Source organism: Scyliorhinus torazame, chromosome 1, assembly GCF_047496885.1.
Source record: "Scyliorhinus torazame isolate Kashiwa2021f chromosome 1, sScyTor2.1, whole genome shotgun sequence".
Lineage (NCBI taxonomy): Eukaryota > Metazoa > Chordata > Chondrichthyes > Carcharhiniformes > Scyliorhinidae > Scyliorhinus > Scyliorhinus torazame.
Window position 1 is genome coordinate 287160358 of NC_092707.1, and position 11860 is coordinate 287172217.

Consider the following 11860-nt stretch of genomic DNA (forward strand, 5'->3'; position numbering starts at 1 on the left):
CTACAAGTCCCGAAAGACATGCCTGTTAGGTGAGTTGGACATTCTGAATTCTCCCTCCGTGTACCCGAACAGGCGCCGGAATGTGGCGACTCGGGGATTTTAAACAGTAATTTCATTGCAGTGTTAATGTAAGCCTACTTGTGACAATAAAGATTATCTTACAGATAAACTGAGTCATAAATTGGTGATAGAAAATAACACTTTTGAAGCCATAGAATGTTTAGCGAGAGGCCAAAAAGTCATATAATCTGGTTGAAATCAATAAGCTGTAATAAATACATAAATAACAGAGCTTTAATGGCCCCGAGCATGAAGGTAGAAAGTTGGCATGACGGAATAGGTTTGGACTAAACAGGCAATTTTATGCCAGCAGAGAGAATGAGTAATTCAAGAAGTTGGAACATAGTATATGGTGCTGCTAGCTTTGGACAGCAAGACCCAGACTTTGTGGCTGCCGAGAGATGGAGTGGGACTCAGTTAGATTGGCTGGCTGCTGGCCAATTGGCCATGTCCAGTAGCAGGTGGTGATTGGATCCTGTCCAAGTGGGCTGATTTTCAGGAAATATGGGGAAGTTCAGTTTGAATCCTGGACACTCATAGAATCTACAATGCAGAAGGAGGCCATTTGGCCCATCGAGTATGCACCGGCACCTGGAAAGAGCACCCTACCTTTTTTAAATTTAGAGTACCCAATTCGTTTTCCATATATATATATAGCGCGTAGGCACAGTGGTTAGCACTTCTGCTCACGGCGCCCAGGTCCCAGGTTCGATCCCAGCTCTGGGTCACTGTCCGTGTGGAGTTTGCACATTCTCCCAGTGTTTGCGTGGGTTTCGCTCCTTCAAGCCAAAGATGTGCAGGGTAGGTGGATTGGTCACGCTAAATTGCCCCTTAATTGGGTTAATATCAGATAAACTGAAGGAAGTGGAAGAGGCATTATCGCAGCACAGTGATCAACTCACCTCGATGGGGAAGGAGCTGCGGAGGGTGATAGAGACAAACAAGGGTCTGCGAGCCAAAATGGAAGACCTTGTAAACAGATCCAGGCGGCAGAATCGGAGGATCGTGGGTCTGCCCAAAGGGATGGAAGGCCCGGGGCCGATGGAGTATTTTGCCAAGATGTTGGCGGAGTTGTTGGGGGAGGAGGAAGATCCCTCTCAGTACGAACTGGATCGGGCTCATAGGACGTGGAGGCCTATACCAAAGGCGAATGAGCCGCCAAGAGCAGTGACTATTTGTTTCCATAGGTACCACGCAATGGAGAAGGTCCTGTGTTGGGCAAAGCAGAAGCGGGAGGTGCAGTGGGCTGGGGCTGGTATACGTATATACCAGGAATTTACTGTGGAGTTGTCGAGGAGGCAGGCAACCTTCAGCCGAGTGAAGACGGCACTGTATAACAGCAGGGTGTGGTGCGGCATAGTGTACCTAGCTAAGTTGAGGGTGACCAACAAATCCAAAGATTGAGACGGTGGAAGCGGTGAAGGTGTTTGTGAAGGCAGAAGGACTGGGGCAGTATTGAGAAAAAGGACTGAGGATTGGTCTTGTACTGAGGGTAGGGGGTTTTTGGAGTGTATGTAGCTTTATTATTTCACTGCATGTTGGTATGTGTGCTAAATGAGTCAACGTTGTCTATTTGGACAAGGTAAGAGTTGGGATTTTCCTTTGTAATGATGGTTCTTTGGGGTTTGTGTGGTTACACTGGGGTTGTGTGTTGAAGGGGATTTCTTTGTTTTCCTGGGACTGGGCAGGAGGGAGGGGATGGGAGTGGACTGAGACCCAGGCGGGGGCCTCCACACTGGCTGGTTTAAGCCGGCCAGTGAACGAGAGTGTGGTGGGGCTGCGGCCATCAGCGCCTGGTAGAACAGGTTTCGATGAGCCTAGGGGGGGGGGGGGGGGGGGTGAAAGGTTGGGGAAGGGATTGTTACTGGGTGAGGTGTTTTTGAGAGGAAGTGAAGGGGAGGAGTCTGGGAGGGGGTGGTGTGGTTCTGCAATTCATGGGTGTCATTCACTGTACACTTTCGGGGATTGGATGGCCTTGAATATCAGCGGGGGAGTGGGGGTGAACTATATATATTAATGGTGACTATGGGCGATTCCCGATTCCTTTTTGTTCTTTTATTTGATGTTTATGTTGTCATGCGGGCTGTTGTTTCGGGGGTGGTGGGAGGATGGGATTGTTGTTGTTAATAAGGGGATTGACATTGTATCCGTTACCGTTTACTGTTTGTTGGTGGGTGTAAATTTTGAAGAAAATGTGAAAAAGGAGAATAGAAAATATTTGAAAACAAAAGAAGGCAGAAGACAGGAAATTATCGGCCGGTTAGCCTGACTTCGGTCATTGGTAAGATTTTAGAGTTTGTTATTAAAGATGAGATCGCGGAGTACTTGGAAGTGCATGATAAAATAGGACTGAGTCAACTCGACTTTGTCAAAGGGAAGTCATGTCTGACAAATCTGTAAGAGTTCTTTGAGGAGGTAACCAGGAAGTTAAACAAAGAAGAACCAGTGGACATGATTTATTTAGATTTCCAGAAGGCCTTTGGCAAGTTGCCGCATAGGAGATGGTTAAAAAAATTAAGAGTATTAAGAGAAAGATCCTGGCATGGATAGAGGATTGGCTGACTGGGAGAAGGTAGAGAGTGGGGATAAAGGGGTCTTTTTCAGGATGGCAGCCGGTGACTGGTGGTATGGCTCAGGGGTCTGTGCTGGGACCACAACTTTTCACAATATACATTAATGATCTGGAAGAAGGAATTGAAGGCACTGTTGCTAAGTTTGCAGATAATACAAAGGTCTGTAGAGGGACAGATAGTATTGAGGAAGCAAGGGGGCTGCAGAAGGATTTGGACAGGCCAGGAAAGTGGGCAATGAAGTGGCAGATGAAATACAATGTGGAAAAGTGTGAGGTTATGCACTTTGGAAGAAGAAATTTAGGCATAGACTATTTTCTAAATGGGAAAATGCTTAGGAAATCAGAAGCACAAAGGGACTTGGTAGTCCTTGTTCACAATTCCCTTAAGGGTAATGTGCAGGTTCAGTCGGTAGTTAGGAAGGCAAATACAATTTTAGTATTCATGTCGAGAGGGCTAGAATACAAGACCAGGGATATACTTTTGAGGCTGTGTACGGCTCTGGTCAGACCCTATTTGGAGTATTATGAGCAGTTTTGGGCCCCGAATTGAAGGAAAGATGTGCTGGCCTTGGAAAGGGTCCAGAGAAGGTTCACAAGAATGATCCCTGGAATGAAGAGCTGGTCATATGAGGAATGGTTGAGGACTCTAGGTCTGTACTCGTTGGAGTTTAGAAGGATTAGGGGGAGGGGGATGATCTTATTGAAACTTACAGGATACGGTGAGGCCTGGATAGAGTGAATGTGGATACGATGTTTCCCCTTGCAGGAAAAACTAGAACCAGAGGACACAATCTCTGACTAAAAGGACAATCCTTTAAAACAGAGATGAGGAGGAATTGCTTCAGCCAGAGGGTGATAAATCTGTGGAACTCTTTGCCACAGAAAGCTGTGGAGGCCAAATCACTGAGTGTCTTTACAGAGATAGATAGGCTCTTGATTAATAAGGGGCTCAGGGATTATGGGGAGAAGGCAGGAGAATGAGGATGAGAAACATATCAGCCATGATTGAATGGCGGAGCAGACTCGATTGGCCGAGTGGTCTAATTCTGCTTCTATGTCTTATGGTATTATGGACCCCCTCATTAAAAACCCCGAGTTAGTGGACAGAAAGCAAGGAATGAGAAGAAAATTAATGAATCATAATTCAGAGCATTAAAATTAAAGTAGAAAATAAAATGATTGCGCAATTATGAACAGTTGAATATACAAATAATAACAAAATCTTGCCAAATGCTATCTTTGGCAATGACTAACCTACAAGTGATAGTTAGATCTATATGTTGTATTCGCTGTGCATTGCCTAGTTACCAAATTCTATATATTTTTTCTGGTGAGCCAAAGCGCAAAGTCCCAGCACCAAAACAAAAGCCTGAAATTCCAGACACAGACTAATTTCCCCACAGGGATATCCCATCTGATACAGGAGGCAAACACACATGCATTGAATTGGACAAGTCAGGATCTAATCCATCTTCAGGTCACTTTACCCCTTTGGGGACATCGGAGAGGCCAATTAAGGCCTGTCACTGCCAAGAGTGACAATTTGAATACAATGCGGTTTGGATCTTGTAACCAAGCTTATTGTAGCAGACCAGGGTCATCAAATATAATTGAACCAATTGGCCCCCTCTGTAAACAATCCGGTTATCCAACTATCTGGATTTCTGTTATATAACAGTACATCAGCAACTTAAATTCAATTTTTGAATCTGCAATGATCATATAATGCTTCAGTTCAGTAAATCACTTCCTGCAAAATCAGACCCATAAGGAATCTGGTGATGGGAAGATGGATTGAATTCACCCCGAGGAAGGCTCAGGCACGATTCACTCCGAATCCATTTCACGGATTTTCATCCGCCATTGGCTCGAATTCAAAATATGAAGCTGAACAGGATTCTGTGAAACTGACTTACTGCGTGAGCCTGACTGTGCCTTTAGTTATCCGGAAAAGTTAGACAAAGCGGTTTCCAGAATTGCTCATTGCTGTTAGTTCAGTAAAAACAAAGAGGGTGGGGAGAGGGGGAGGAATTTGAAATAAAAGCGGAACCTTCTTCATGGCATTTCTTCCTCTGATTCCAGATTGAAACTACATCACATCCTTTGATCCAAACATTCCTCCATCAAATCAAGAGAGGTTTCAGTCCGCAATCTGCTTCCTGTTATTTAAGTGTATTGAGATACCTTCCCGTTCGAGAGACAAAGTGAAAAGAGAGGCGACTGAGAGAGGAATCAGTGAGCGTCCCCCGCCCCCGCACACACACAACAGGAGTGCCACCCCGCCAATAAATAAAAAGAGTAGGGGATGAGAGCGCAGGCACAGAGATTAGAGCAGGAGCTGCACATCAGCCTCACTCTGCACTGCAAATGGCTTAATAAAAAGCAACACTCACCCTTATCCTGGAACCCTGCTGCTCTTTGTCTCTGTCTGCTGACTGTCAGTGTTGGGCCTGATGGTCAACCACTCTGTGGATCTGTCTTTCCCGGAACAAGGTTACACGTTCGAGGAAAGTGTAACAAACAGGAGGGGCGGAGCGAGCGCTGCTGCAGCCAATCAGAGCGTAGAAGCCGCGAATAGTTACTCTGCCCGGGCGGCCAATGAGAGAGGGTTGCTGCAATCCTGCTCAGTGCCCGACAGAGGAGGGGGTCCATTGATGAGATCCCAGCAGAGAGAGACCAGGGATCTGTCTGATTTTATTCTTACTTGCTTCCTGCGGACGGCTGAAATCCCAATTTGCAGAATTGATTCATTTTACATAAGCACTAAAGATGTGCCGGTTAGGTGGATTGGCCATGCCTAAATTGACCCTTAATGTCTAAAGATGTCCAGGTTAGGTGAGGTCACGGGAATAGGGCGGGGGAGTGGGCCTAGGTAGTGTGCCCTTTCGGAGGGTCGGTGCAGACTCATCAGGCCGAATGGCCTCCTTTTGCACTCTAGGGATTCTATGGCTTCAACTACATATCCTTTTTAAAAAATAAATTTAGAGTACCCAATTATTCTTCCACCAATTGAGTTGTGGGGCGAAACCCACGCAGACAGTGGGAGAATGGGGGCAGCACGGTGGTGCAGTGGGTTAGCCCAGCTGCCTCACGGCGCCAAGGTCTCAGGTTCGATCCTGGCCCTGGGTCACTGTCCGTGTGGAGTTTGCACATTCTCCCCGTGTTTGCGTGGGTTTCGCCCCGGCAACCCAAAGATGTGCAGGCTAGGTGGATTGGCCACGCTAAATTGCCCCTTAATTGGAAAAAATTGATTGGGTACTCTAAATGTTAAAAAAAAGAATGTGCAAACTCCACATGGACATTGACCCAGGACTGGGATTCGAACCCAGGTCCTCAGCGCTGCAGTCCCAGTGCTAACCACTGCGCCACATGTCACTGCAACTACATATCTTGAGCTCCATTTTCACTGACTGAGTCAGTTGTGAGTTCGATCCACATGAGAATTGCAGTATGGGGCATCAAGACTGGTACTTTAATGCAGTGGTGAGAAATGGTCGTAACTGGCAGAGTTGTTGCCTATTGGACATGGCTTTAATTCCTGTTCAAGCAGACGTGAGAGATCCCTCAATATTATGTGGAGGAGTAGGAGAGTTTGCCTCACGTCCTACCTAATCCCTCAAAAGACATCAAAACTACTCCACTGGCCATTAGCTTATCTGCTGCTTGTGGGATCTTATGCACAATTTGGCAGTTACCTTTTCCCATTTAGCAACTACCCTTCAAAAGTCATTAATTGGCTTTGAAACAAATTTGTTGAATCAATGGTGCTTGATGGGCGATGCAAACACGATGGGCCAAACAACCTCTTTTTTGTGCTGTAAAACTGTGACTCTATGATTTGGGATATCCTGGGGATATGAGAGATACTTTCTATGTAATAGCAGCATTTTTTCCAGTTTGTTGTACTTTTAAAACCTCTGGTGCGTTCGACCGGTTTACTTACTCAAAAGTTGTACTCAGGTGCCCTTAATTTGCAAGATGAACAAAGGACAAACAAGTTCACAGTTTAACGCAATTTTATTCACAATTCTATTGCACAAGAAAATATGACTCACAGCTGAGCTTTGGGTTTTACCTGCACTTAGTAAAGGAGGCTGGCAGGCTTCGATCACTCGATGTTGATGTCTTCTCTGGGTTGGAAACTCAGGGTCCTTTCTTCTTGCTATGGTTGTGCCTGAGGAACTCCTAGGTCATCATCAAGATCTGTTCGATGTTGCTTTCTTTATACTGGGAAGCTTGGATTGAGTCATATGTACACGCCCGCCACTGGCCATTGTCTGAGCCAGACCCCAACTTGTTAATGAGAAGAACAGGAAACTCCTGTTTATCCATGGTGGTTCAATCAAGACCCATTGTCCCCTTGTCTGACCAGCCATCAGCTCATTAAAGAGTCTGATGGCTCCTTTTGTCTGTTCTTTGTTCTGCTGTAAAGTTGATCACCTGTGTCTAGAAGTTTGCTACATATTCATAGACTTGGAGTGGGTAATCACAAAATCCATACAGCAATAACAGGTTTATGCCTTGACATGGGTGCTGTTGCAGATGGCCAGTATCGATTGCAGCCAGGGTTTCATGAGACAGTTTGTGTTCCTGGCCTATGTGTATCTTCTCAGCCAATTTTCAGTACCACAAGTTATTCTGTTTAAGCTCCTTTTGTAGATTATATGATTTACCTTCACTGGTGCATCAGAATTTTTTTGAAATGTAGGGTTCTACTATTATAATTATTATGATCCAAGACCAGATCTCCACGGTTGATAGGATACTGGACAATATATTATTTAATTTGTAAGACTGTGATGAAAGGATACTTCGCTCCCGGAGTGATTCGATGCACAACCGGGAATATGGTGTATTAAAACAACCTTTACTACTAACTGTTGTGTTATGCAATTTGGAATAACAGAAGCTGCCACTTGATGCAGTTTTGAGTAAAAGATGCTCCAGACTTTGAAGTGAGTTCAATGTCTTTTATTGAACTATTAGCACAGTTCTCAATGAGTTCGACTCTCTGCTAATCTAAATGTAGTAACTCAGTCCAACTGAACCAGCCTTGCTCTAAGCCACGTGCTGGGGTGTGATGCTGAGGATACACCCTGTCTCACTCTGTAGATGTTGGTCTGTGGAAAGAGGCAGGGTGTGAGTGCCTCATCCCTTTTATAGTGAGATACCACCCCTGAGTGTCCTGACTGCTCATTGGTCATGTCCTATTCTATGTGTTCATTAGCTGCATGTTTGCATATCATGACATCTCTCCTTTTTTAAAATGTTTTGTTGGCATATGTGAATGTATTTACATGTGAATGAGTCTGTCTAATGTGGCTGACGGAGGACAACAGAACAGAGCAAACAAAACAAACGTTCACAAGTCCAGTCTCTGAGGCTTGCGTCTGATCCCGGTCGACTGCCAGAGAGGTGGCGGAGGGGACGACGGCGCTTTGACAGGCGGGATGGAAGCCTGACTGGTGTCCTCATGGTGCGAGGTATCAGGAGGTGGCATTCAACATATGGATATGGAGGAGAAAGTGGTTGCGGGCAGGCAACTTTGTGCAGTGCCCGTCAATTCCTTCGCACGATTGAGCCATCAGCCACACGTACAACATAAGAGCGGGGCGCGGCCTGTTGAACAACGACAGCCGGGGCAGACCACCCACCATCCGGTATCTTGATCCTGACAGTGTCTGCCGGGGATAGCACAACCAGATCGGTGGCATGGGCACCATAGCCCTGCTTTTGACGGTCTCTGAGCTGTTGCATCTTCTGCAGCACCGGGAGGTGATCCAGCTTGGGCAGGTGTATGGCTGGAAACGTCGACTGCAGGTCCCTGTTCATCAGGAGTTGAGCCGACGACATGCCAGTGGACAATGGAGTCGCCCTGTATGCGAGCAGTGCAAGGTGTATGTTGGAAGCAGAGTCCGCGGCCTTGCAGATGAGCTGTTTCACAATGTGCACCCCTTTCTCGACTTTTCCACTGGACTGCGGATAATGCGGACTGGAGGTGACATGCTGGAAATTGTATGACCTGGCAAACGTGGACCATACTCGACTGCTAAAGCACGGGCCATTGTCGCTCATGACAGTGATTGGGATGCCATGCCTTGAGAACGTCTCCTTACAGACTTTGATGATGGTCCAAGAGGTGAGGTCCGGAAGCTTCAGTACCTCAGGGTAATTCGAGAAATAGTCGATGATCAGTACGTAGTCGCGACCATTCGCATGAAAGAGGTCGATGCCAACCTTGGACCACGGAGAGGTCACTATGTCATGCTGTTGGAGCGTCTCCTTGCTCTGCGTTGGCTGGAACCGCTGACAGATAGCACAGTTCAGGACCATGTACGTGATGTCCTGGCTGATGCCGGGACAGTAGACAGCTTGCTGGGCTCTGCGTCTGCACTTCTCGACGCCCAGGTGTCCCTCATGAATCTGGCGCAGCACCAAGCTCTGGAGACTGTCCAGCTTGAGGAGGATACCATCAATCACCGTCAGGTCATCCTTCACATTGTAAAATTGTGGGCACTGCCCTTTCTGCCAGCCATTGGTGAGGTTGTGGATGACGCGCTGCAAGAGGGGGTCTTTGGCTGTCTCATCAAGGATGAGAACTACCTTCTCATCTGTCGCCGGGAGAGTGCTAGCACACAGCTGCACCTGCGATTCGATGTGCTGGATGATCGCCAGCGGCTCACTGGGCAAGGTGATGGAGTAGGACAATGCATCAGCGATGATGAGCTCCTTGCCGGGTGTGTACAACAAGTTGAAGTCATACCTCCTAAGTTTAAGCAGGATTCTCTGCAACCGAGGTGTCATGTCGTTCAGGTCCTTGTGGATGATGTGGACCAGAGGCCTATGATCCGTCACGACAGTGAATGTCGGCAGGCCGTAGACATAATCATGAAATTTGAGGATGCAGGTGAGAAGACCCAAGAACTCCTTCTCAATCTGAGTATATCTGGTTTCAGTGGGCGTCATCGCCCTTGATGCGTCAGCTACTGGTGCCCAGGATGATGTGTCACCTCGTTGAAGCAACACCGCACCGATGCCATCCTGATTCACATCTGTGTATATCTTTGTCTCCCGGTCCAGGTCGAAGAATGCCAGGACTGGTGCAGTGGTGAGCTTGGCTTTCAGCTCCAGCCACTCTGTCTGGTGTGCCGCCTTCCACTCAAAGGCAGTTGACTTTTTCACCAGGTTGCGTAGGGCAGTGGTGTGTGTGGCCATGGTTGGAATGAACTTGTCCAGAAAATTGACCATACCCAAGCGCTGCACCACCTTTTTGTCCTCAGGGACCTTCATTGCCTCGCTGGCCTTGATTTTGTCTGTGTCCGGGCGCACACCATGCTGTGAGATCTGGTCGCCTAGGAACTTGAGCGTCGATGTGCCAAAACAATATTTGGACCTGTTTAACTTTAGGCCGTTGGCATGTACATGGCGGAATACCTTCTGGAGATGGGACACATGTTCTTCAGGGGTCGTGGACCATATGATGATGTCGTCCACGTACACCCGAACCCCTTCAATGCCTTCCATCATCTGTTTCATGATGCGATGGAATATCTCCGATGCCGAGATGATGCCAAATGGCATGTGATTGTAGCAGTATCTGCCAAAAGGCATGTTGAAGGTGCAGAGCCTTCTGCTGGACTCTTCCAGCTCAATTTGCCAAAATGCCTGTGATGCATCCAATTTGGTGAAGAAGCGCGCGTGTGCCATCTCACTCGTGAGTTCCTCCTGCTTCGAGATGGGGTAGTGTTCCCGCATGACATTCTTATTGAGATCCTTGGGATCAATGCAGATGCACAGGTGCCCCGAAGGCTTCTTTACGCACACCATCGAGCTGACCCAGTCAGTCGGTTCGGTGACCTTGGATATGATGCCTTTTTGCTGAAGATCCTTGAGCTGTGCCTTCAGGCGCTCTCTCAGTGGAGCAGGGACTCGTCGTGGTGCGTGGACCACTGGCTTGGCATCAGGTTGTAGCAGAATCTTGTATCAATATGGCAGCGTGCCCATCCTGTTGAACACATCTGGATACTGGGCGAGGATGTCGTCGATGCCAGCCTGAAGATCCACATGGGAGGATGTCGTGGTGTAAACCCTTTGAATGAGGTTCAGCTGCTTGCAGGCGTGCGCACCCAGTCGGGATGCCCTGTTTGGCTTAACAATTTCAAAGCGTAACCGTGCTTGTGTGTGTTGGTTGGATACGTGCAGATGGCAGGATCCCAGTGCCATGATGGCATTCCCGTTGTAATCCAGGAGCTCGCAGGCAGCTGGAAGCACCGTGGGGGGCTTCTTAATGCATCTTAAGTCTGCCTGTGAGAGGAGGTTGGCAGAGGCACCTGTGTCCAGCTTGAACTGGATGGGGCAGTGGTTGACCTTCATCACTGCTCGCCATTCGTCCTCGGAATCCACAGCTAGGATTGACTGGACTTGCGATGAGTCTGGTGTGGCATATTCACATGTTGTAATAATGCCCACATGGTAGGCGTTGTCCAGGCATTCATCTTCTGGATCCATTGCACTGCCGAGATCAGAATCCTGTAGGCGTTGTTGCACACTCCGGATGCGCCGTCATCGGAATTGGGATCGCTGGCTCCTGACTGGTGGTGCAGATCTGCACAAGGCTGCATAGTGGCCTGGCTTCCCGCAGTTTAAACAGCGTCTGCCTCTTGCAGGGCAGTGTTTCTTTAAATGGGCGGTGCCACAGTTCGAACACATCATGACATCGGCGTCCCGATGCTCCGTGCGTCGTTGCACATGCACAGTGCGGTTCTCAGACTTCTGCACCTGCGCAGTGCGCGTTTTGGCCGTTTCGTTCTCCCGTTCGCATTGCGCATGCGTCGGGCCCCGGGAAGAGCATGCGAAATGGCCGCTTTCGTCAATGTTGAGGCGCTGCATCCGGGATATGGCCTGCACACTCTCCGCCTCGTGGGAGGCTAATTTATCAATTCCTGCCGTTTTGTACTGGGAATAGTGATTTTCAGCATGCTCAGGCACTGTGCATGTTTCAATCGCGACTGGCAGGGTCATATGCTTGATCTTCAGTAACTGCTCTCTCAGAGGATCAGAGTGAACTCCAAAAACGATTTGGTCTCTGATCATGGAGTCAGTGATATCACCAAAGTTGCAGGATTGCGCTAGCAGTCTAAGGTTAGTTAAATATGGGATTTAAAGATTTGTCTTTACCTTGCAATCGCTGCTTGAATATGTAGCGCTCGAAGATTTTGTTGGTGTCCA

At 47.8% G+C, this 11860-nt stretch overlaps 1 protein-coding gene across 6 annotated transcripts in view; it reads right to left on the reverse strand.

Annotated features, from left to right (window-relative positions):
* Positions 1-5151, reverse strand: part of cep68 (centrosomal protein 68) — a 57257-nt gene extending 52106 nt beyond the window's left edge. For 4 of the 6 annotated variants that reach the window (XM_072506998.1, XM_072507016.1, XM_072506962.1 and 1 more), the window contains exon 1: positions 5026-5151. The gene's annotated coding sequence lies outside the window, so the exon portion shown is untranslated. Of the gene's footprint in view, positions 1-4548; positions 4634-4682; positions 4826-5025 lie in introns of those variants that run through there. The other 2 variants (XM_072506988.1, XM_072506981.1) reach the window with 2 other exon arrangements.
* Between the last annotated feature and the right edge of the window lie 6709 nt (positions 5152-11860).